The sequence below is a fragment of the Macrobrachium rosenbergii genome, chromosome 47, assembly GCF_040412425.1.
Source record: "Macrobrachium rosenbergii isolate ZJJX-2024 chromosome 47, ASM4041242v1, whole genome shotgun sequence".
Lineage (NCBI taxonomy): Eukaryota > Metazoa > Arthropoda > Malacostraca > Decapoda > Palaemonidae > Macrobrachium > Macrobrachium rosenbergii.
This window is the reverse complement of record NC_089787.1, coordinates 35,018,124-35,045,623: the sequence shown is the minus strand read 5'-3', so window position 1 is coordinate 35,045,623 and position 27,500 is coordinate 35,018,124. Positions and strand designations below refer to the sequence as shown.

The 27,500-nt window shown below is 35.4% G+C and overlaps 1 protein-coding gene across 1 annotated transcript in view; it reads right to left on the bottom strand.

Moving 5' to 3' along the window:
* The window catches only part of LOC136830757 (uncharacterized), a 612,586-nt gene that overhangs the window by 137,145 nt on the left and 447,941 nt on the right, over window positions 1–27,500 (bottom strand). Inside the window, exon 3 of the mRNA XM_067090627.1 lies at window positions 9,883–9,936. The gene's annotated coding sequence lies outside the window, so the exon portion shown is untranslated. The remainder of the gene's footprint in view (window positions 1–9,882; window positions 9,937–27,500) is intronic.

Below are 27,500 nucleotides of genomic sequence, written 5' to 3'. Positions count from 1 at the left end.
TATAATATCTTTGCATACTGAAGTTTTTCTGTAGATAAAAACAGGAAAAAATTATATATTTTTTTCTGTATATTTGTCCTCTGTTATGAATTTCTTGCTGTGGATAAATTTATATGATAAACTTACTTATAGCTCAGCTTATCCTCAATACATTTTACTCTAAGTCGAATTTTTCTTCATGACAAATTTATTGTAAAAGATATGTATACTTTAAATGTCTTCCTATGCATAATTATTTTTCTTTGTATATTATCTACATTCAAACCACCCTTTTGTCCCAGCGTATTTTTGATACCCTGTACTTCCGCGCAGTGAGTTTTTATTTGCAAAATAATTACCTTGCCTCTGCATTTGCATTTGTTTCTCTTTTGAGCTTTGCCCTGTTGATAAATTTATGCTAAAACCTTATTTTTTATTTCAGTGTATACTACTGACGACGAGCGGAAATTTGTGGAAGATAAAGTACAGGAAAGACATGAGTGGCCGAATTTCACAAAGGACCTTTGTGACACGTGGCGTTGGTAATGGGTACTGCATATATTTTTTCTTTGTGTACATTATAAATATATTTTCTTTACGTAAACTACGTATGTTTTTTCTTCACGTATACTATATACATGTTTTCTTCATATAAACTACATATGGGTTTCCTTCATGTATACTACGTGTGTTATCTTAACGTATAGTTTATATGTTTTTTCTTAATGTACACTACATTTAATTCTTCTGCATGTACAATGTACATATTGTTTCTTCATGTATAATATACATATTGTTTCTTCGTGTATACTACATATATTCTTAATTTATGTATCCTACACTTATTTTTTCTTCATGCAAACTACATACATTTTATTTTTCTTCTTGTATATCACATATACTTTTGCTTCTACTACACTACTATAATGTATTTCATGTATACTACATAATTTTTTCTTCGTGTATACTACAGTCGTTTTATCTGCATGGATACTACATACATAAATACATACATATACATATATATATTTTTTCTTGATGCAAACCAAATACGATTTTTCTTTATAAATCTGTGGTCAAAACTTATCTTAACAAACGCGCATACTTCATACATCGATCTCCAAGTCACATACTCCTACTGAGAAAAAAAAAAAAAAAAAAAGTTGAGAGAACTCAAGGTAAAAACTTATTTTTACCTGGGTGTATACTCCACATATTTTCTCTCGCAAACTGCGCAAACGGCGCAGCGGAGAAAGCAGGATATTCTTCCAACTACTCTGTACAAAGCGCTGCCTGTGCGGGCCGTCATCATCAGGATAAATTATGATAATCTTATGCGGGAATTCCTACAGCTCTTTGTCAACTTTTCGCTGCGTGTTCATAAGCAAACGATCTGCCCGCGCCCTTAATTTGGCTCTATTCCCTTACGAGCTGCGCTATGCAAGTCCTCATTTCAGGATGCATTTCATTATACACACACACACACACATATATAGATAGATAGAGATATATATAATTTATATATAGTAGATATATATATATATATATATATATATATATATATATATATATATATATATATATATAGATATAGATATATATATATTGTGTGTGTAAATGTGATATCACATGCAATGGTGTATTAACAGAGAACTTATAATACGATACCGAATAATTAAAAATACACACACACACACACACACACATATATATATATATATATATATATATATATATATATATATATATATATATATATATATATATATATATATATCCATATATAATCCATTAAAGAGTTTAATTCTATATGTATGTATACATATATATCTATATATAAATACATAAATATATGCACACACACACACATATATATATATATATATATATATATATATATATATATATATATATATATATATATATATATATGCCTTTTATCAATGTAAAACACTGCAATATGTTTTGGAGCTTCACAACATCAGTTTAATAAAAAAATTATGAAAATCTAAATAAATATGCATAACAAAATCATCTTGGGTTACATTCTGCTTGCAAGTTTCGTTATGCAAGTCCTAATCTAATAGCATGGTCATGGAGGGGCGTGACAGTGTCAGCTGCAAGACCCAGACCTACTTGGATGAGCACTGTGAGTCGAGAGGCTGGAGATAAGTGGAGACTTATGGAAGTCATGGAAAAAAGCACAGGAAACGTTTGAGTGACGATATTTCAGCAAATGCCCTCTGCGTTGCATGGAGTTGATGGTGATGATGATGATGGTGATGAAAACATATGCTTAATAATATATGATAATGGATGCTAATCACATATGCATATAATACATGATGATGGATTTATCGATAATTACATATGCATAAAATACATGATAATACACAATTTTCTATTTTTTTCAATTTTATTGGATAGGTCATTGAAAGAATGTAGTCACATTTTCTCAGATAGCAGATAAAAAATTAAAATAAAATACATGTATTATATGGATAATAATACATGATAATGCAAAGTTTTCTATAGTTTTTGAATTTTATTGGTTAGTTCACTGTAAGAATATAATCACACTTTATCGGTAAGCAGGTAAAAAAAATAAAAAAATACATGTATTGTAGTGTACCATAATGTTATGTTATGGCCTGGACTGTTATAATCTTCAAGAAAGAATATGGTCACTCAATTGCCACATGATAACAGATATAAGTAATAAAATGACAAACACATTCATATGTGTGTGTGTATGTATGTGTGTGTGTGTATGTATGTGTGTGTGTGTGTGTGTGTGTGTGTGTGTGCGCGCAGGCGCGCCCGAGACTCTCAAACGGCCAGGTCACATGTCACACAACGAGCGCCCTAAAAACGCCGAGCGTCAGTTCAGGTTGATTAAGGAATAAACAGGCCAGGGCTGGGGCGACTCATTTACGTTCTAATTGTACCATGCCGACAAATTATGCTTCAGGAACAATTGATTTCATTACCTGTATCGACAGGTTATTATGGAGTCCTGGGAGGCCGGAGAGTTGGGAGAGGAGGAGGAAAGGAAATGGAAGCAAGAATAACAAGTGAAACGGGGGAAAATGAAAAGAGAAGGAAATGAAAGAATAAGGGGGAAACAGAGGAGACGCAGAAGTACAGGAGGAATCTAAAAATGGGAATAGGAGGAAGGGAAATAGAAGCAAGAATAACAAGTGAAACGGGGGGAAAATGAAAAGAGCAGGAAATGCGAGAATAAGAGGGGAAACAGAGGAGACGCAAGAAGTCCAGGAGGAGTGTAAAAATGGGAATAGAAGGAAGGGAAATAGAAGCAAGAATAAGTGAAATGGGGGAAAATGAAAAGAGAAGGAAATACAAGAATAAGAGGGGAAACAGAGGAGACGCAGAAGTACAGGAGGAATGTAAGAATGATAAACTGAAATCAGGAAAATGAAGACCTGTGGAGCGAAGGGAATTAGGAACGAACAAAACTGAAAGGGAAAAGAAAGAGAAAAAAAAAATAAGAAATCTACTGAGACAGGGAAATGGATGAAGATGACAACAATCTTAATAAATATAATAAGAGGAGAGCGGTAAATAAATGGAAGTACTAGAGGGTGAATAAATGGAAGTACTAGAGATCAGAGTAAAAGGAATACGAAAATGAAGAAGAAGAAGAAGAAGAAGAAGAAGAAGAAGAAGAAGAAGAAGAAGAAGAAGAAGAAGAAGAAGAAGAAGAAACCTTTACGGAGGATGACGAGACAAGGAGAGAGAGAGAGAGAGAGAGAGAGAGAGAGAGAGAGAGAGAGAGAGAGAGAGAGAGAGAGAGAGAGATAAAAAAACGCGATGGAAAAACGACCTCTAATGAGAGCATAGGATCTGGAAGCTGTTTAAAAGTGTCAGGGAAATGAGGTCACTCATTAATTTAGTCTCAGAAAAAAATCACGCAATAATGAGGTAATCTAAGGTATCCCTCATCAAACGCAGCGACGTTAATGACGTCGAGAGAAAGAACGACGGAGGATCGAGTTCACAGAACGAGAGAATAAAATCCACTACAAACACAGATAATTGGGAGGTAACTGATCCCGCCGATCGCTTTATTATCTCGCGAAAAGAGGAGGCATAGTAGAGTTGAGTAGGAGAGAGAGAGAGAGAGAGAGAGAGAGAGAGAGAGAGAGAGAGAGAGAGAGCGGCGGGGGCGGGGGGGCACAGAACACGGGCAAATAATAATGATACAAACAATCATAATCATGTCATTCATTTGTAATGTTTTTGAGATTCACGAAAACAGAGAAAAGACCTTGATATAGACAGCTTGAGAGAGAGAGAGAGAGAGAGAGAGAGAGAGAGACAGGAGGGGGTTTACTGCCTGAGTGTAGGGGAGGGGAGAGAACAGAGGACTAAGTTAAGACTTACTATTATATATTAATATTCAAAAGACATAAAACTCATATGGCCATATGGAGTAACAGCGTTCGGCGACAGATTGGGCAACCAACTTAACACCCAGGTGGCCCAGGATCGGATGGATGGTGGGGGGAGGGGGGCGGTCCAAACCCCTGGCCACTCCAACGGGTACTTCCCTTACAAAGGATCTCCCCCAGATTCTAATTACTTGTTGGCAGTGAAAAGTCCTACCTTGTGTAGGATTTCTGTAAAAATCTTCGTAATTCACTAGACATCAGACAAGCAGGCAAACTGAGCCTATATCGTAAAATCCTTATCGGAGGTGACTACCATAAAATGGCATTAATTTTCAAAGCAAGCTCCAACATAACATTAATTTTCCACATAAGAAAAAGAGGATAGAGAGAGGAGGAACTACCAAACTTATAAGAAGAGTTCAATCCACCAAAATGAAAATGACTTACAGATATGCGTCATAAGATACAGAGTTTTCAGGTCTACTTACTATTATATTTGCTCTTAGCGTTCGTGATGACATTTTATAAATATACGTTAGCCAATGAAAATGACTTACAGATATGCGTCATAAGATACAGAGTTTTCAGGTCTACTTACTATTATATTTGCTCTTAGCGTTCGTGATGACATTTTATAAATATACGTTAGCCAATCAACCCTTTGCCACGATCAAGAACCACTAGTATGGAAGAAACTTAAATTTGGCATGAAGTAAATATATATACATGGAGTTATTCAAAATATACTACTCACTGATGATATAAGCTCTTAAAAGAATTTCTATGGAATATTTAATTCTAATCTGATTTCCTTTATATTATTTCCATTACTACTGCTCTGACCGTTTCAAAAGAAATCTGATTTTTTAGCAGGAATAACGATGAATGTCAGAAAGCGACGGAAGATGCTACAGTGACGAAAAGCAAACATCATAATGTGACTCAGGCCTAAAAATTCCTTAATCAACATAACATAAAATAAAATTAATTACTTAATACACTGCCTATTATTTAAGAAATTCTAGTCCACAGAGATGTTAGTTAAATGTACCCCATGTTAAAATACCCATGAAATAAATAGCCCCTTATGTAGTTTTCAAGCCAAGGAAAATGTTATATTTCTATACGGGTTGGGGAGTGGAAAATTACTAATATTTTTATGCGAGAATTGAAATAGGAAAATTTATATATATGTACTGTATATATACATATACACAGAAAGGAGATAGGAAATGATATTTTTACAAGGTATTGGATAGAAAATGTATATTTCTATAAGGTGTAAGATACGAAAATTATTTAAATTTCTATAGAGGAATGAATATAAGAAGATTAATATTCTGAAACAGGCAGGGTTAAATATTTAATATTTCTATAGAGGTATAGATATAAATTTCTGGACGTCCCAGAACATGGACTTTATCTCAACAGAATTTAATGGCTATAACGATAGGAATGCAAGTGCCTGAAAAACAACGTCAAGAATGTTTAGGTAAAATAATATATTGTACAAGAAGAGAGAGAGAGAGAGAGAGAGAGAGAGAGAGAGAGAGAGAGAGAGAGAGAGAGAGAGAGAGAGAGAGAACTGTCAAGAATGTCAGTAAACAATGTAAGCATGCAGTAAAAAAAAAAATGAGAATGAATGAAAATCACGAAGAATTCATGTAAGAAAGAGAGAGAGAGAGAGAGAGAGAGAGAGAGAGAGAGAGAGAGAGAGAGAGAGAGAGAGAGAGAGAGAGAGAAACTATCAAGAATGCCAATGAACAATGTAAGCAAAAATTTTTAAAAATAAGAAAAATTACAAAGTATGAGACAATATCATGCAGAATACATGTAAGAGAGAGAGAGAGAGAGAGAGAGAGAGAGAGAGAGAGAGAGAGAGAGAGAGAGAGAGAGAGAGAGAGATGATCCATGGGCCAGCTATTGGCTCATACATCAAAGCCATTGCTTCTCAGGGGCTGTTGTCTACGTATCTCCCCCCAAACGCTAACAAATGCCTTCATTTTATCTCCTATAATGAAAACTTAGAACCGTCCTCCACTCATAAATTATCTCCGCCTTCTCTTTGCAACTCTCTTTACTCGTCTTCTCGGAATACTGTTCTTTTTTTCTAATTCCGTATTTTCCCATCAATTACTGTCCGTTCTCTTTTCAGCCTGTCGTTCAACAATAAATCGTAGTCTGCTGCCCATTCTTGTTTCGTTAATCAGTTTTCATTTATAATTTTATTTATCGATGGTACTATTCTTTATCTGTTTACCCTGGTGCAGTGCATACGTACGGTACAAAGTGCAGCCCGTACCGCTGTTGTACCGCTCCACAGCAATCCGGCTTTGCATTTCATTATTGCTACAAATAATGACATGCGGCCGTATCCTGTTAACGAGCAAATTAATTAAAGTCTCCCCTCCAAAACAAAACTGGATAGAAAATGGGATTTCGTTATTAGCTCTTACGTTCGACTCCGATTCTTCCCGGTCTCTAATCTGCTACTAAAAGCACAGCTTTATGAACGCCGTATCTCAAATTTCATTCATTAAACCCTTCAATCACTTGGAGTACAGGTGGAATGGATGCTGTTGCGTGTTGTAATACCCTTTTGCTGAGACTTAATCCTGTAGATACATGGCGCTAATTACGATATTCTAATCATTCATTCCGACTGCACTTACGAGCCTTGCTCATATATAAATATAATATATATATATATATATATATATATATATATATATATATATATATATATATATATATATATATATATATATATATATAATTATATATTATATACAATACATAGAGTAAGTAATTATATATGCTGGCCATATGACTGAAAAATTTAAAAAGAACAAAATCTTATTTCGAATAGAATTTTTAGGAATTAAGGAGTATATTAGTAAATTAAAATTTCACTATATCGATTACTCAAAAGTCACTCATCGGTTTATAGCACTTTGTTTACCCGTCTGGCTAAGAGCTGATATTATACTCTCTAATAATGATTCAGCTATGAATAAGTTTTTTTAAGCTTCTTTTCCTTTTCAGAGGGGGTAGCGCCTGAACGGTAGAGCCTTCGAGCTTCCAGCATATCTGGAAAACTGGATAAGTTGCTATCTCCATGTCCATTTACATAGGCCAACTGCCCTGGTCCTCACTCACAAAAGGGTCGTTGATCCAAGGACCTGTTCAGTGCAGAACCCAGTGGTCTACCACTGAGTGACGGCATACCACAAGAATGAATACTTCGACCACTACTGTTTATGACTGCCTCTGTTGGGTATAAAAGTTGTAATTGCCCTTTTCCAAACATCATCAAACCAAATCTTTGGCACAAACGCCTAGGCAAGATCTCCCTTCAGGTGGAGCAACATACCTTGGCAGTAGAATACATGAGAACAGGTAAAGAGAGTCCACAACTGCGACATTTCTCTCGAAGGAAGATCTCTAAGCCTTTGACTTACCAGTCTTCCACAAGGCAATGGGCCAGCACCTTCACAATAGGCGCTCTGTAACTATATATATATATATATATATATATATATATATATATATATATATATATATATATATATATATATATATATATATATATATATATATATATATATATATATATTGGCTCTAACAACCTATTTCTCTAAGACGATTAGGGATAGAAGCACAGTTACTGACAAGACAATTCTCTCTCTCTCTCTCTCTCTCTCTCTCTCTCTCTCTCTCTCTCATATCAGCGAAATCTCTTTCCCGGTGGCACTCAGGGATTTCCAAAAGTGAAAACAAATGCAGTGGAAACCGTTGACACTGCAAAAAGTTGAGAGCGTTAAATCCTAAGTTTCAGTTCCCGCGAACAGCCAAACTTTTACCTCCTTTTTTATTCCTTTTTATGTAAATAAACTCGAATACTTTTTCTTTACTCGTTATTTCGAAAGGGAAATATTCAACCCTATTTATTCTCCTGTGGCACGGCATAGTGCGAAATTATTTTATTTATTTATTTTTCAAGGTCGCAGATGCAATAATAACCATTTAACTTTGTGACCTAGAATAAATAAAATGTAAGAGGAATGATGATAATGTTGTCACGTGTTGGTTGTGTTTTCTTTCTCTCTTTTTGCTCTTGAATATTAGTTCTATTTTAATTTCAAGAAAAGCAGGTGAGAACAGTGAATAAAATGATAATGCCATGAGGCATTCATACTTGCAGAGCAGAAATAAAAGATAATGTTTGCAGTTGGTGAATATGAATGATGCATTTGTATAATTTTTTCTCAAAGAAAAAAAGAAATGAAAAAACTGACGTTGATTTTGTATCACGTTGCCGTTGAGAAACATAAAAAAAAATGTTTTAACTCCAAGTCAGTATTATTTTAGAGTACATAAGTGAAACTGGAATTAGAGAAATCTATAATAGTATAATACCCATCCTCTGCTACCAATACGCTCTGTAGAAATTCAATACATTTCAGCTGTATTTAGAGTACATAAGTGAAACTGGATTTAGAAAAATCTATAATACTATAATACTCATCCTTTGTTACCAATACGCTCTGTACAATAGCGATACATTACCGTGCAGTTGTTAAAGTCAGTACATTTCACCTTCCAACAAAAAAAAAAGGATTTCCAAAAATCAGAACTTCAAACGATCAGACAAAAAAATACTTCCATTTTCCACCTGGAGCCACCAGCTATAAATTATAATGATGTCTATAAAAATACATTAAAATTAACATCGGTTATGATGGTAATGAGGCTATATTTTTTTTCCCAGAGAGGAACGAAAAAAAAAACTTGCTCTAAAACGGCTGAGCGTCAGAGGCATAATCATGCAACAGGATTAGTTATTAGGAAAGACCTGATTTCAGAGCCATAAGAAATAACGACCGTGTATTCCAGGGTAGTTCGTCAATTACTGTCATGTGTAATGTTCGAGCGTGATGGCATTCATTAATTTACCGGAACTTCTGAATAACAGATATGGAAATTGAGATTACTTCTAATTATGTTCAGGTCTGACAGGTTGACACTCATGCCTATTTTTATAACGATAGCTTGGTTTCGAGAACCTCAACTAATCTATAATAATAAAATCCGAGTAAATCTTGTTTGTCCTCCGAGAGGTGACAGTAGGGGAGACATGACACAGCCACCCACCCCATGCAAACAGGTTTGTATGCCCCGGTTGGAGGTGGGGTAGGTGGGGGAACGGGAGGGTAGGGGAGACATTCACCATCCTCCTGCAAACCTGTTTGTCCGCCCCAGGTGGGGGCGGATAGGTGGGGGATCGGGAGGGTAGGGGAGACAGCAGCGCCGGGTTCCAACGACCGTAGCGTGCATCAACAAGCTCGTTTTGAAATGATATTTGCAAAGAAACTAATTATGTGAATGTGAATGACAGTCATGTTGAATAACAAAAAATGTAGTACATCAAAGAAAAAGTAAGATAAACTTGCACATACTTTCATTACAACATAATTAACGTCAAACTTACCTTCACAGAGACGTATATTAACCTTCTTTTCTTCTCATGCCTTTAGATTGGAACCTGCAATCAAATGACAGAATGTGATTAAAACCTGTCATTAGGGATAATGGCCATTAATTCTAGTATGCCATTCTTTTACACGTAGTTTAATTATTTTATTACATTGTAATTGCTCTGGCTAAGTGGAAGCGATACAATGGACTCTTGCGAAATGTATCTCTCTCTCTCTCTCTCTCTCTCTCTCTCTCTCTATGCATGCATACATACATACATACATACATACATACATACATACATAATTTAATATAGTATGATACGAAACACAATCACAGGACGTCCGCTTGCAGAGGATAATGATTAAATTTTTACCAGATATTAACAAGCAAAGTGATAAAAGCACAATAAAAGTTTAGTTGTCATATAATAACTTGACAAAACAGAATCGAAAACATAACTAAAGCCAATATACAACAAACCTTCAAGTACCTCCATAAATACAGTCACTATACGTATTACCTTCATTAAAGCAATATTTCTATATATATAACATATATATATAATATATATATATATATATATATATATATATATATAAATTTGACTCACATCAGGATCGAACCCAGGTCTTTCAAATGAAAGACCAGAGCGCTGCCAACTAGACCACACAAGTCATAAAAGAAGTTGGAACCATACAACTGTCTTTTAAGGATATATATATATATATATTATATATATATATATATATATATATATATATATATATATATATATATATATATATATATATATATGAACATATATATACTGTATATAAGCCCTCAAGTCCCATCTCATACCGTTCACTCGTGAAATGCTTTAAACACAAAACATAAATTGAAAAGAACGTAATCATTTCCCGTAATTGAACGCCATAACATGACATTTGACAAGGTGGATGTCTCTTGAAGTAAACAGAATTATATACATTAATAATTGTTAAATTACTAAAAAAAAAATGCTACACAGGATGTGTGTTTTTTTTTATTTAAACTATACGGTATTACTTGTAGCAGTGCACGAATTTCTTATAAACTATATTTTCCTCAAAGGTAAAGCATAAATATTTATACGGTTCTTCATAAAGAGAATGTCACGATGGATGTGGGTATATTTGCCGTGTTCCCTAAAATATACACAGAATAATGTATGTTAATGAAGCATAGCTATTGCTGTCAATTGCTTGTTATACTATATTTCATATATTCAATATATATCCTAAGGCCCAAGGCTTTTCTACGAAAGCCTTTTTTTTTCCCAAAGGGGAAAAAGTTATGGCTCGGAGATATTTATTTCATGTGTTCCGTAGCCAAAGTTGGCAACAACGCTGACAGCCTCCCATTTTGGGAGCTAATTCAATGGCGGTCCCTCCATGTTCCGCGTATCGATTAACGAACACCTTGTTTCTGGGGCTCTTATCTGAATGGCAGCCGTCCAATGTACGTGCCTGGATAATGACAGAACTTCAGGCCGTAGCACAAATTTAATCATCCGGAAATATGTATGGTGATGAATACCGCTCGTCAATAGTGAGAGAGAGAGAGAGAAAAAAAAAAGAGGCAGGTTTAGCGGGGAGGAGGAGAGGGGGAGGGGAAGGGGAGGAGGAGGAGGAGTAAATAAGAATAATCATAAGTAAACGTTCTGTAGCACTTTGGCAGCTTATTATTAGGCCCGTAGAGATATAAGTTTTTGCCAGTACTTTATTTTCATTATTCTTAATGGTCAAATATCGTTAACAAAAGGAACATAATTCTTTTTATAGTACTTTACTTTTATTATTCTTAGTGGTCAAAAACCTACAACAAAAGAGAAAAGAAAAACTGTCGTACCTGGTTAAGCAAGGTACACCAAAAATAACATATTCATGAAAAAATATATATATAAAAAACAAAGAGAAGGTTATGGTAAAATATAATAGGAGGGGTTTATGAAAAGGCAGGCAGAGTTGATCGTCCCTCTTATTGCATAAAAATCGGTTTTGAGAGCTTGTGTTCTTCTAATCTTTTTTTTTGCATAAACCATTCATATTGAATTATTTAGCAGTCCTGCAGCTAATGAATGGACTCGGTTGCCGACAGGTTTAATCAGTCCAAGACATTTAGTTCAAAAATGAGGATTCTGAACCCTCCTCTGCATTCCATTATTCATTATATTTATCTCATTTTAAAGTGCAAACCATTATAAAAAAAAAAGCAATACTTTTTATTGATAGTGGCCGGAATAGATTTAGACACCATAACCATTTCGGTATTTTCTAGAAAAAAAATTGCAGTTATGACAAAATACACCAAAAACACAAGTATACCTTTTTTTGGTGCATAATTAATCACCTGGCCCTTTGTGAAAGACATCTGGGAGGGTACCTGAGCTAATTAACAAATTCTTACCGGGTAAAATTCTAATAAATCCGATCCAATAATAACCTTCCCCCTTAAATGGACGCAGTCTCCAGGGGGAAAAATAATGCTTATAATTGACGAAAGGGAAAGGTTGTTGGCACAGGACCAAGAACATAAATCTGTCATTGCGTTCATTTTTTCATAATTAATCTAATCCTAATTAGTTCGAATGTAAAATATTCGTAATTTGTTCCGCGATGTCTTTGAAGTCGATGTCGCTTTGTGCTCAACTAATGAACTACTGTATTTTGGTTTTTCTTGATTCGGCTGAAAATTAATTTCAGTATGAAACTGTCTCGAAGATTCTAGTGGCTTGCTGTAATGTTCTATTTTATTTTTTTTTAAATGCATATCTCCTATCTTCAGAACGTATTAAAATGTTTGTATTACCTAAGTACAAACGGTAAACACTGGTTATTCAAAACTAATCTGTAGTATTTTGTGTTACCTTTTCATAACTTCTGTACAGTTTCCCAGGGAATCTATTAAATGAAACTGATCCCTTCCTTCTCATGCAGGCGCACATTTACATACTATCATAGTACGTTTGTACATTAGCTGTTTAAGAACCATGCCGTAAATATGGCTGATTAATAATAATTGTTTCCTGGCTTATAAGATTTAAATATTTTTCATCTCTCTCACTGTCTGCTTTTTAGTCTCCTTTTCTCCGTCTGTTATTCTCGTTTTGTCATTTTTTACTAAAAGTGTGTCTGAATAGATTCCTCTTATGGAATGGAATATGGATTTTAGGCCAAAGGCCTAGCTTTGGGACCTATGAGGTCACTCAGCGCTGGAAAGGCAATTGAGAGTAAGTAGGTTTGAAAGGCGTAACAGGAGGAAAATCTCGCAGTTGTACTGTGAAATAATCGTTAGGAGAGGGTGGATAGCATGATGGAAAAAGGATAACATGACTGGAGGTACAGTAAAAGGAATGGAAGTGGCTACAGCTAGGGGCCGAAAGGACGCCGTTTCCTCTTATAAACTCTATATCGAATTAGAGAAAGATTTCCAAGTTAAAAGGATTACACAAATTTTAGAACATGATTGGGCTTCCATAACGCTCTTCCAGGATGGAAAATTATAATGCCTTTGCCTATTTGGCCAGTCACCCAAACCTCTCTTCACAGAATCTTCTAATCCATTTCACAGAATATCTAATGGGGAAGACTCTTTTCTCTTTTTCCCTAGAATATCTAATGTGAAAGACCCTTCTCTTTTTTTCCGAGAATATATATGCGAAAGACTCTTTTAATTTTTTCCCGAGAATATCTCAAGGGGAAGACCTTTTACTTTTTTCCCCCGGGAATATCTAATGGGAAAGACATTTTAATTTTTTCCCGAGAATATCTAATGGGAAAGACCTTTTTAATTTTCGCCAGAGAATAACTAATGGGAAAGACCTTTTTAATTTTTTCCCGAGAATATCTAATGGAAAAGACCTCCTCCTTCCCATTAACCCCCCTCGCCCCCTGAGAGGCCAGGTGAAAAAAAAAAGTGTCCCCTTTTCCATCTAAATGAGATACGCGAGAACGCGTTAGAATTACCCGAGACCGTCAGTTTTCTTAGGTATTTTAACCAGTGCCCCAGACCTCCACCCCCTCTCCTGCGTATTATATATCAACACTCGCCCGAACACTGAGTAGGACTCGGGTAGCTTTAAAAGCTCCTTTTGCGATGCGATAATTTTTCTTTTTGTCCCGTGAAGCGAGATAAAGGTGACTTGTTTTTTTTTTTGGTCGAGTCGAGTTTTTTTTCTTTGATGTGGGGTTAGCAAACATTGGGGATGGAATTAGACCTTAGGAATGTACATTTTTGATGTATGAGATAGCAGCTGTTTAGTTAGTTCTGAGGAATGTACAGTATATTTTTGAAGTATCAGATGACAGCTGTTTAGTATCATGACGAAATGCGAGATGGATAAAAATCAGGAATGTATTTATTAGAACATATATTACAAAACTTTCATCAAAGGATGAAAATATCATTAAAAGTTGGTGAACTGGATATAAGAGAGATAACTTATCAATGAAAAGGACAACAGCGTAACTTTCGTCTGCAATCCCTACATCGGTAATGCATACAGAGAGAGAGAGAGAGAGAGAGAGAGAGAGAGAGAGAGAGAGAGAGAGAGAGAGAGAGAAAAGACAAAGACTAGAGCAAAAGGACGATGCAGAGAGAGAGAGAGAGAGAGAGAGAGAGAGAGAGAGAGAGAGAGAGAGAGAGAGAGAGACTATTAGAAAGGGACTGGGAGATGATATCAGCCGCGATCAACCCGACAATACGACACCATTTTTATTTTTCTGAGACAGTCTTAAGACGAATACTTTCAAGTTCATCTGTCTCCCTGTTTCTACTTCATTTACAGCGTCTTCATAAAACACCAAGACATTCTGGAAGGCTACGTTTGCCTTTCTGTGGGTCAGAGTGATGGTATACTCATTTTCAGGTACAGAGACAGCGGTCATTCTCGGTCCCTTGGCTACTGAACGGGTGGTTACTTCGTGTGGTTTATAAAGGAATCTCTTACCTGTCGTATTTTTAATATCTCTAAAGGACTTTTACTACGCCTTAAATTTAAAATGATGTTCATAAAACTATTATAACTAGTATTCGCATGAATTCAGGATTCCTCACTTTGCGAATCCTCGATGCTTTGCTGTGATTTATTTTTCATCGGATATTCAAGGCTTTTTATGATTTTGATTTAACGTTAAGATTAACACTTAATGAAGGTTTATAATGTTACTGCTATGCGCGTATGCTATAATTAAACATACCAGTACTAAGATGATGAATATACAATATATATATATTTAGTAGAAGTTTGATAAGTTATGGTCATTTTGACTTTTCCATCAATAGTAAATTCCCTTATAATAATAATAATAATAATAATAATAATAATAATAATAATAATAATAATAATAATAATAATAATAATAATAATAATAATTCCCCTGTTGCAAATACCCTAACAATCTCTTCCGGAATCAACCACTTCCTCTAATCCATAAGTAATTCATATAATAATCTTAATCCTAAGTAATTCATACAATAATCTTAACCGGTATTCTTTACGCTCTTAGGGTGATGGATCCTTTACTCTCCTTATCCTCCCTATATTCTCTTTGAACTCGTTTATAGATTTTCTCTCTAACATTTTAATTTATCTGAAGAACTCTTCCAGGATCACCCTGGGAATAGATTTGTTATGAAAGGTCACGCTTTTTAATCTTTTAAATTCTGTGATAAGTCACCCTTTCTTAAATCCTTCTTCTTCACTTAAATCCCCTTAAATTCCCTTCCCACTAATCCCCTCCCGCCCTCAGGGGATTATCCTTCTAATTACCTAATGTCTTTGATTGCTTTCCGTTTTTTATGTACCTTGGACGGAGTTTCATCCGGTTTTTGTCTTTATTTTCTCTTTAGGAGGTTCAATATGGGGGAAGTACTAAGGACTGGGGAGATCCAATATGGGGAAAGTACTAAGGACTGGGGAGATCCAATATGGGGAAAGTACTGAGGACTGGCGAGATCCAATACGGGGAAAGCACTGAGGACTGGCGAGATCTGATATGGGGAAAGTACTGAGGAATGGGGAGATCCAATATGGGGTAACTACTGAGGAATTGGGAGATCCAATGTAGGGAAAGTACTGAGGACTGGGGAGATCCAATACGGGAAAGTACTGAGGAATGGGGAGATCCAATATGGGGAAAGTACTCAGGAATGGGGTGATCCAATATGGGGAAAGTACTGAGGAATGGGGAGATACGATATGGGGAAAATACTGAGGACAGGGGAGATCCAATATGGGGAAAGTACTGAGGACTGGCGAAATCCAATATGGGGAAAGTACAGAGGACTGGCGAGATCCAATATGGGGAAAGAACAGAGGACTGGGGAGATCCAATATGGGGAAAGTACAGAGGACTGGCGAGATCCAATAGGGGGAAAGTACTGAGGACTGGGGAGATCCAATATGGGGAAAGTACTGAGGACTGGCGAGATCCAATACGGGGAAAGTACTGAGGACTGGGGAGATCCAATATGGGGAAAGTACTGAGGACTGGCGAGATCCAATATGGGGAAAGTACTGAGGACTGGCGAGATCCAATATGGGGAAAATACTTAGGACTGGGGAGATCCAATATGGCGAAAGTACTGAGGACTGGCGAGATCCAATATGGCGAAAGTACTGAGGACTGGGGAGATCCAATATGGGGAAAGTACTGACGACTGGGGAGATCCAATATAGGGAAAGTACTGAGGACTGGGGAGATCTAATATGGGGAAAGTACTGAGGAATGGGGAGATCCAATATGGGGAAAGTACTGAGGACTGGCGAGATCCAATATAGGGAAAGTACTGAGGACTGGGGAGATCCAATACGGGGAAGTACTGAGGAATGGCGAGATCCAATACGGGGAAAGTACTGAGGACTGGCGAGATCCAATATGGGGAAAGTACTGAGGACTGGCAAGATCCAATATGGGGAAAGCACTGAGGACTGGCGAGATCCAATACGGGGAAAGTACTGAGGACTGGCGAGATCCAATATGGGGAAAGTACAGAGGAATGGGGAGATCCAATATGGGGAAAGTACTGAGGAATGGGGAGATCCAATATGGGGAAAGTACTGAGGAATGGGGAGATCCAATATGGGGAAAGTACTGAGGACAGGGGAGATCCAATACTGGGAAAGTACTGAGGACTGGCGAAATCCAATATGGGGAAAGTACAGAGGACTGGCGAGATCTAATATGGGGAAAGTACAGAGGACTGGGGAGATCCAAATGGGGAAAGTACTGAGGACTGGCGAGATCCAATAGGGGGAAAGTACTGAGGACTGGCGAGATCCAATATGGGGAAAGTACTGAGGACTGGCGAGATCCAATATAGGGAAAGTACTGAGGACTGGCGAGATCCAATATGGGGAAAGTACTGAGGACTGGCGAGATCCAATATGGGGAAAGTACTGAGGACTGGCGAGATCCAGTATGGAGAAAGTACTTAGGACTGGGGAGATCCAATATGGGGAAAGTACTGAGGACTGGCGAGATCCAATATGGGGAAAGTACTGAGGAATGGGGAGATCCAATATGGGGAAAGTACTGAGGACTGGTGCTTATAATAATTAAGATTTCTTGAAGGGATTGAAGGGAAAATTAGATATTATTTTCTTTTATTTTTTACAAATCAACCTCCTGAAAAAACGTAATTCATATATTTCACCTACGCGAAGTAAGGTCATATAACAAATTCTTCTAATATTCAAGACTTGTAAAAGATATGTACTTCGAAGCACAAATTACATGAAATTAAAGACTATAGCTATTTGGAAACGATATGAATGAATGAGCTTCAAAAGAAATGAAAGTATAAATAGTTAAAATTTTACTGAGAGAGAGAGAGAGAGAGAGAGAGAGAGAGAGAGAGAGAGAGAGAGAGAGAGAGAGAGAGAATCTGGTGAGCAAATATACAAATTAATGAGTACGCAGTGAAGGAGTTAGAGATAGAGAGAATGGTAAGCTTGTTAGAATACAGCCTAAGAGAGAGAGAGAGAGAGAGAGAGAGAGAGAGAGAGAGAGAGAGAGAGAGAGAGAGAGAGAGAGAACCAGGCGTCACAGGAGAAAAATCATCCACGATTTCAGCAGCTCATCAGAGACTACGCAATCTTTCCACTCTGACGCCAAGAAATCAAAGGAATCACGGCCGAATTGGATGAAGTCCAGAGAAAAACAGTAGAAACTTCATGGCTAACTAAATTACCTGGCTAAAACCTCATTAGGGTCCTTGGCGGACCTTCCTCTTTGTTGGTGGGTGGGTGGGTGGGCGGTGGGAGGGGGGGGGGATTTCCTAATTCCCACCAATATTTCTCCTATCCTTTTTCCTTATGGCTTCAGCTCAAAATCAGCCTGTCGGTCGGTGTTTTTTTTTTTTTTCTCTCAATAGGCATTCCTCGGTTTATTTCTTGTGTTGGTTGTTTTGTCTGTCTCTCTCTATCTGTGAATTAACGTTTGTCTGTGAATTCATCTCTCTCTCTCTCTCTCTCTCTCTCACATCAGTTATTCAGTCTATCAAATTCTATCTCTCTCCCTTATGTTGCTTAGTCTTGCTTACAAATCCTTATCTCTCTCTCTCTCTCATCAAATATTCGGCCTTTCACATTCTCTCTACCTTCCTCTCTCTTATGTTGCTTATTTTTACTTGCAAATTCTTCTCTCTCTCTCTCTCTCTCTCTCTCACACACACACACAAATATTGCACAGTGTTCTTATTACAAATACTTTCTCGAAAATCTAATATCAGACCAGAGTCTGGCAAAAGATTATTATAATACAGGCGGAGTATTGGAACTGTCGTAACTGCATAAATATTCTACGGGTAGAACTCAAATTCTACAGCTGATTCACTTCAATCAAGTAATCTGAAAAAGGAATCTAATTTACCAACTCCAGACACCTATGGTTCCTTTTATCTACGGGGTTTCCCTATACGATATCCTACGGGAAAATTTCGTCATAATCTAATCTGAAGATTATTTGCTGACGCGAAAACAAGTTTTGGAAAGTAATTCCGACATATTTGTCTTCGGTATATTTTAGCCTTTTCGTGAATTTGTATTTGTGTGTGCGCCCGCCTGAGTCTGTTTGTGTATATTTGTGTCTATACGAGTATATCCGTACATATACATTTAAAATGTAGTTTATCTAGGGTCGATGGCCTTTGATGTTGTTGGATAAATTAATCAATCAATCAATTATCTTAATTATGCTCGATAAAAATTGACGTCGAACGCGCACATTATTTTGACAAAAGTGTTTTTACTGACAGAAATAATCAAACATATTGCAAGTTACGACAATTTATATCTCTATTAGAATGAAAGGTGAACGAAGCTAAGGCTGTATTCTTGTTAAAACTATTAAAACGAGGAGGCATTTCAAAAAGTAATTCCAATATGTGACGTTGATCTGAAATGATGTTTTAAATTATGACTACGTCAAAAAAAGAGGAAAATATTGTGAATAAATTAGGATGCTTTTTAGAATTCAGGCAGATAACAGAACATGAAAACTCCAAGAAATTAAATATGAATAACTCTCGATGCGAAACGCCAAAAAAGTAAAATACAGTAAATAAATTAGGATGCTTTTTAGAATTCAGACAGATAACAGAACACGAATACTCTAAAAAAAATTAAATGTGAAAGCGCATGAATTATTTGTACTACTGAAGCAGATAATAACCCAGAAACATGAACATCGCCATGATTTTCAAAACAGACCTGGATTTCCCAGCCTGTGTTCCGCGGAACCTTAAGGCGTTACGAAATGTTGTTCTGGGTTCCGCGGGAGATGGTATGATGAATAGGTTAATCATATGCGCATGCATTTTGGAGTCGGAAATCGAGAGTCTCATTTCAGCTGAGGATGAAATCCGTCTTTGTTTACCTGCTGAAGTTCGACAAGGATTCTGTTTACCAAGACATTCAGATTAGTGAAGGAAATTTAATTATATAAATTGGTGTAAAATAAAGAATTTTTCGACCCTGACCCTGTATTTCTTCATATGACAAGCTAACTGAAATTATTGTAAGTTTTTTCAATTTTGTTAATAAAAGATTAAGTTATTAGTGGATGTAATTTTTTTGTACGTGTTACTTAGGATGTTGGCTGTGTGTGTGTGTGTGTGTGCGCGAGCGCGCGCGTATGTTTACAGATACAGCTGGCATTCTGTATGAATGAAAACCCCCCTTATGACCTTAAGAGGTCTCTTGACCGAGCAGCGGTTTTGCTTTCATTTTTTTTTTCCTTTCAATTATCTTGAGTAAAAATGAGTTATTCCCATCCTAAACCGGACACAATAAAAAATGCAGTATGTTAGCCATGTGAACATTAAGTCTATGGAGGAGACAGAAAAGATATTAATATCGATTTAAATACAGTACTTTCCAAACTTAATATATGAAAATCATTTCAAGAGTTCCACTAGGGTGATAAGGCTGAGAAAAGGTGAGATAGACGGCGAAGCTCTACACGCCGATTATTTTTCGTTGTGTAAATAATAAACAATGAAAGTGCAAGAATGGTGAAGCCTAAATTTTACGGTCTTGATAAGTACGACGGCTAACCAATGAACACCTAACGCAACGTTACTTGAACAGAAGAACAGAACATGGAATTTAGGCCAAAGGGCAAGCGCTGGGACCTGTGAGTTATTATTGAGACAAAATCAAGTTCTACTTTACGGAATGTCACTCAGAAAAGAATGTCGTCTTCAAAGGAACAGTTACATTTGTCTGAGAGAAGACATTAGATATACAGTACTTTGCAACAGACAAGTTTTATGACAACAGTATGTTAAATTCCAGCAAGGACCTCACATCTCACAACTTCCAAACCTTAACTGTATATTACATATACCTAGAAATTTGGTCCTTGAATTGCGCAGTTTTCCTTTAAATACTTTGACTTGTCACCTTTTATTCATAAACATCTTTCATTCAAAAGACCCTTTCATTCGTAAGCACTAAGTAGATGAATAAAGAGTTCGGATAATTGAAATAATTATGTTATATCTATTGTTACACGATTATCGCATTATTAGGTGGTAGGGATATACTATTCATAGAGTTGTAACGAATGGTAATGATGAAAACTATGCAGTTTTACTTTCCATAAACTGCAGTATCATTCTAACAAAAAAAATATATACATATGGCTAAAACTAGTCACAGATGTCTATTCATACACTTCCACAACTTAAAGCGTTCACAAATGAAGAATTTTATTTTTAGAAAATGTCTTTTATTATTAAACTTTCTCGAATTAAACATCCACAAAGGACAGAGAGAGAGAGAGAGAGCGAGAGAGAGCAACATTTCACAATACTTCGCCTCAGAGCCAATTGAATTTGTGTTCAATTTAAGAAAAGAAAAATTACGACGAAGACCACAAACCCTTTTGATAAAGCATTTCATTTTCTTTTTTCAAATTCATTTTCTGTTTTTACTCTTCGAGAGGACCCTTGTGCTTGAACATCGTGTTTACATGTAAATGCGTCCGACCATATGGCATTTTATTGGGGGTTCTCTCAACAGGTGCGTTCTTTTGATTAAACTCATCAAAATTTTCCGGGTGTGGTTGCAACGCTGACGTCACAGACGCAGTCTGTCTTTATTTCCTCTGAGTTTCTCCTTTCTCTTTTCTTCGTCTTCCCTCTTTGTGTATTCGAAGTCAGTAAATGTTTGGTAGAGAATTTCTCGAAAGTTAAAGAGAATGGAATACGTGTTCCTATACCATCAGGCCTTTATCTCAAGTTAAATCTAAAGTAAATTGTTAGTGGTAACTTTTGGGAAAATAAAATCTTTTTTGGTACATAAATAAAAAAAAATAAAAGTATATATACATGTATGCACACACACACACACACACATATATATATATATATATATATATATATATATATATATATATATATATATATATATATATATATATATATATATACAGTATAAATATAATATATATTTATGTGTGCGTATCATTAAACTGTTCCTTTCTTAATGCCTTTCCAATATCTCTTTAGCGAAATGTACGACAACATTCAGTTATAAATTGTGAAAAAAAAAATTGAAAACATTTCAGAATAATCATTGTCCCTTGGTGAAATGTAAGTAAACATTTCATTGTGAAATTGTAGATACAAAAAACATTCCGAACAAAAGTTTCCTTCATTAATATTTTTTATTCTTTCTTAATTTCAGTCCATTACTTCTACGTTAAACGTAAACTAACATTTAATCGAAAATACTTGTAAAATTATACAAAATTCTATATTGCATGTTTCTATAAAGTTACAGTTGTTACCTTTCTTAAATTCTGTTCATTGTCTATAAGAAAAGTGTAACTCAGTATTTGCCCGTAATTTCTAGGTAGATGGAACATATTTCTGATTTTTCTGACATTACAGAGTTTCTCCTTTCTATATTTTCACTTGGATGCTGATGAATTTTCCACGTAAAATAAGTGTAATCCTTCGGGCCAGCCCTAGGAGAGCTGTTAATCAGCTCAGTGGTCTGGTTAAACTAAGATATACTTTTTTTTCTTCCTTGAGTAAAAACAAGAAATTATTCAAGTTTAAGTTTCTGGAACCTCGAAAACATTTCTGGATAAAAGTTCTTATTGGTACAGAATCCCAGCTCCTTTTGGTTTCTTTTTATTGGTATTGTAATTAACGTCAGCATGATTTTAAATGTTCAGTAATTAAGATATCATTTCATAGGCTTTCTCAAAAACGAGTACGCTAAAGTTTCCGACATGGGAAATATCAACGAACAGAATTGCGCGTCGAATGCCACATCGTGTACACAGGTACAATATGCCTGCATTAACGTACTATACTTGAAAGACATTTATTTTCTTTATAAATTTATAATATAATATAAAAACACACATATATACATATATATATATATATATATATATATATATATACACACACACACACACACACACACACACACATATATATATATATATATATATATATATATATATATATATATATATATATATATATATATATATATATATGTTTGCTTCATTTGTTGAGAATATCCCTCACTACTTATGGGTATAAATCAGCTCATTTGACTTTGAAAAGAAATCCATACTTAGCATATGCAATCGTTACTAAATGAATGCATACAGCCGTGTATAATATGTTAAAATTATCTTCAAAAATGTGAATTAACCTGAATACAAAATGTAATACTTAAGTACATTTATGTATGATACGGATGGGTATGTATTATGCTTAATCCTGTTTTACAAACATATATGTATCCGTAAAAATGTAAGATTTCATTTTGCTTTGGATTGAATAACACAAATTAACTGAATGATTTATGGTTACTAAAACTGGCGTCGCAACATCTAGGTCATTGACAAATACTTAAAAAATACGAAATCTAAATGAGACATGTTTTGATTTGTAATAAAAACATACAGGAAAATAAACAAAATGGTAGGCGAAAATAAGCCATATCATCCAGGACATCTTTCGACAAAAAAACAACCACGGAAAATTGCAAAATCACAAAAGGACACAAGGAAAAAAAAACATAAAAAAATACAAAGAACAAAGAAAACTAAGGCGATGTTTGGGGAAGGAAAGTTTTGTGGGGGATTTCTCGTCGACAGAAGTTTTTGGGTTTCGTCTTCCCAAAGACTTTTCTGTTGGTTTTTATATATATCTTTTTTTTTGCTCTGTGATATCGTTGGTTCTATGAAAGGAAGGCAGACCAATTCTATATATATATATATATATATATATATATATATATATATATATATATATATATATATATATATATATATATATATATATATATATATATATATATATAAATATATATATATATATATATATATATATATATATATATATATATATATATATATATATATATATATATGAAAAACTAAGACATATATACATATACATATACGCATATACGAAATAATGAAGATAACAATATTAATAAATAATAACACCTAGTAAACAAAAGCTAACATTCTACTCATCCTTAGTAAATGATAATCATTTCATGAGATAATTAGAGATTTCTCAAAATTAGACAATTAAATCTTCCTCATTTACATGAAGCTGTCCATTGCACCCGTCGACCGTCTCTATTCTGAAGAAGAACTCCTGAGTCAAGGATTTTTTTTTTTATTATTAACCGGTTGCCTCAGGGGAGGTTAGGATCGAAGGACCATAGATGTTAAGGCGCAGGTGAGATGAATTTTTAATCACTCGTTTATTCCATAAGAGGAGAGGGACTCCCAAGCGGCCTAACTGATTTTGAAGTCATTAAAGTTGTTCTTAAGACTAGTCGTTGTTTTTCGAGTCTCGGTGGATCAAGGATATCTAGAGCCTCGTCGTTGTTTGCAGCAAACTTCGATTGCTTCAAATTGTTAATGATCAGTGATGGTGACATAATTTTTTTTTTAAGAGAATACGGAGGTTATTTTTAACGTAATATACTGAATGAATATTTTCCATTCAGCTGTCAATTACATTTGCAATGTAGTCTTAATGATCATTCTTTCTGAACCGAGAGAAAGAATGTTAAGTTACAGTTATTAGTGTTGTATTAGCTTAGTCTACACACACACACACACACACACACACACACACAGTCACACACACACACATATATATATATATATATATATATATATATATATATATATATATATAATATGTTTAAGTATACGCATATAATATGTGTCTATATGTGTATATATACATATATATATATATATATATATATATATATATATATATATATATATATATATATATATATATATATATATATATATATATATATATATATAATCGCAGCTCTAAAACTAGCATTACAACAGAATTAGTATTGGCGCAAAGGAAAGCTAAATAATTTTGAATATGACGGATGGTAAGTACACTCAGAGACACATCTAAATGATATCATTTTACTAAATAGCTTTCAAGCGTTAGTAAAGTCTCGTAAGCTTACATACCTCGATTTTCCACTATTTTAATAAGCCAAATTGCCAAAACAAGCATAATAATTAAGTAAAAAAACTAAATGCAAAAAGAAAAAATAATAAAATCATATGAAACTTTCGGAACTTGATGATTAGATATCCACAAGGTATTAATTAGAAGCCTCACAGTCACTTTTTAAATTATCAGCCTATGCGGTTATTGAGATTCAGTTACAGACATCTATAATGAGGGTTATTGGAGAAAGTATTCTTGAATCAAGATTATCCATTTTTCAGTCTGGCTGACTCTCCTTATGTCTCAAATTAAGGTTTACCGAAATACCATGTGAGTCCGGGGATTTTTCAGTTTTCTGTAAAAGAAAACTATTGCGCCGGCTTTGTCTGTCCGTCCGCACTTTAATCTGTTCACACTTTTTCTGTCCGCCCTCAGAGCTTAAAAACTACTGAGGCTAGAGGGCTGCAAATTGGTATGTTGATCAGCCACCCTCCAATCATCAAACATACCAAATTGCAGCCCTCAAGCCTCAATAATTCTTATTTTATTTAAGGTTAAATTTAGCCATAATCTTGCTTCTGGCAATGATATAGGATAGGCCACCAAAGGGCCGTGGTTAATATTTCATGGGTCGTGGCTCATGCAGCATTATACCGAGACCACCGAAAGATAGATTTTCTGTGGCCTTGATTTTACGTTGTAGCGGCTGTACAGAAAACTCGAGCGCCGAAGAAACCGGCGCATATTTTACTTGTTTTTTAAGATGCCCGTGAGTTAGGTTATTAGAAAGTATATATGGCTGGGGGTCTCTTCCCGCGCCCCTCTCTCTCTGTTTTCGTTTTTTTCTTTATATTCTGGAAGAAGTTTACTGAAATTAGCATCTTATGAAATAAGGTTTCCCTCTATATGTCAGCCTGTCTCTTCTTTTTAAATTAAAATGGAGGCGGTTATTGAAATCCATACCTCATGATTTAAGATACTCTCTCTTTCTCTCTCTTTCTCTCTCCTCCTCTCTTCCTTCTTCTTCTTCTTCTTCTTCTTCTTCTTCTTCTTCTCCCCCGGGGATAAAAGCAAGGCGGAGAATGAAACCCTAATCTCTTGAATCCAAAGAGGCCATATATCAAGTTACAATCGATAGACATTCAATGCGGCACGTGAACCTCACCAAGACGACAGGAGCGAAAATAAGAAGGAGAAGAAGAAGAAGAAGAAGAAGAAGAAGAAGAAGAAGAAGAAGAAGAAGAAGAAGAAGAAGAAGAAGAAGATAAATAAATAAGAAGAGAGAGGAAGAATGGAAGGGGAAAAAGGATGAACGAGGCAGAGCGCTCTAAGCACTACATCTGACCTTAATCTAAAATGGATCAACGAAAGAAATCTATAATTTATGGCCCCTCCAGCCACCCCCTTCTTAAAACTGCTGGACGAATTTCACGGCTTGTTGTCTAGGGAAGAATTTAGGGGCGAAACGCCTTGCAGGGATAAGAATCTGGGGAGACCTGCAAGGGGGTATAGAGATGGGTGGGGGTGTTCCTGGAGATAGGTAGGACGTGAGTTGGTAGGGGGAAGGGGGGGTGGCAAAGGTTCCGTGAAAATAGAAGGGGCGGAGTTTGAATCGGGTTATGGGGGTGGGTTTAGGGGGCCAAGAAATTCTGATTTCAAACCTCGTTTAACCGTATCGTCTTTGGTAATCTCTGAGGGCGGAAGAGATTTTGGGGGAATTGGGAAGGTGGGGGGCGGGGGGGTTATGGCTTGGGAGGGAACCCGGGCCAAGATTTGGCGAAGTTAGAATGAAATTGGTACCTCGGCAGGGAAAATCTGCATATCAGAAGAAGGGCGAGAGAAATCTGTTATCAAAAACGTAGCATAACTTTTTACTCCCGTTATTGTAACCGTCGACGATTTGGTAATTCACTTCGAATGAGTATTTTTTTGTAATGTTTTGTATTTTAGAAATATTTATTTATTTTTTATTGAATTTCGTACTTGCCAATAATATCTAAGGTATATAAAAGATGGATATAATTCCACTCGGCATGAAGCAGCTAAATGTGGCCCAAAAGGTGACCCACCAGACATGACAGCGACACATAGCCGTTTTAATCGAGCGATCTATAACTTACGGGAGAGGATAATGATAACCCCTCTTACTACTACTACTACTACTACTACTACTACTACTACTACTACTACTACTACTAATAATAATAATAATAATAATAATAATAATAATAATAATAATCTCGCCCAGTGACAAAGTTGGCGAGAAAGTTTTAAATTAATTTCCTATAATAATCAAACCACTCAAGAACAAAAATTAACTTCGTACATCAAACTTGTACCCCATAAAAAAAGGAGAAAAAAAAAAGTTTATTTTTCCCTGTTTAGAAAAGATCTACAGCTTAGATAATAATAATAATAATAATAATAATAATAATAATAATAATAATAATAATAATAATAATCTCGCCCAGTGACAAAGTTGGCTCGAAAGTTTTAAATTAATTTGGTATAATAATCAAACCACTCAAGAACAAAAATGAACTTCGTACACCAAACTTGTAGCCCATGAAAAAAAGGAGAGAAAAAAACTTATTTTTCCATGTTTAGAAAAGATCTACCCCTTAG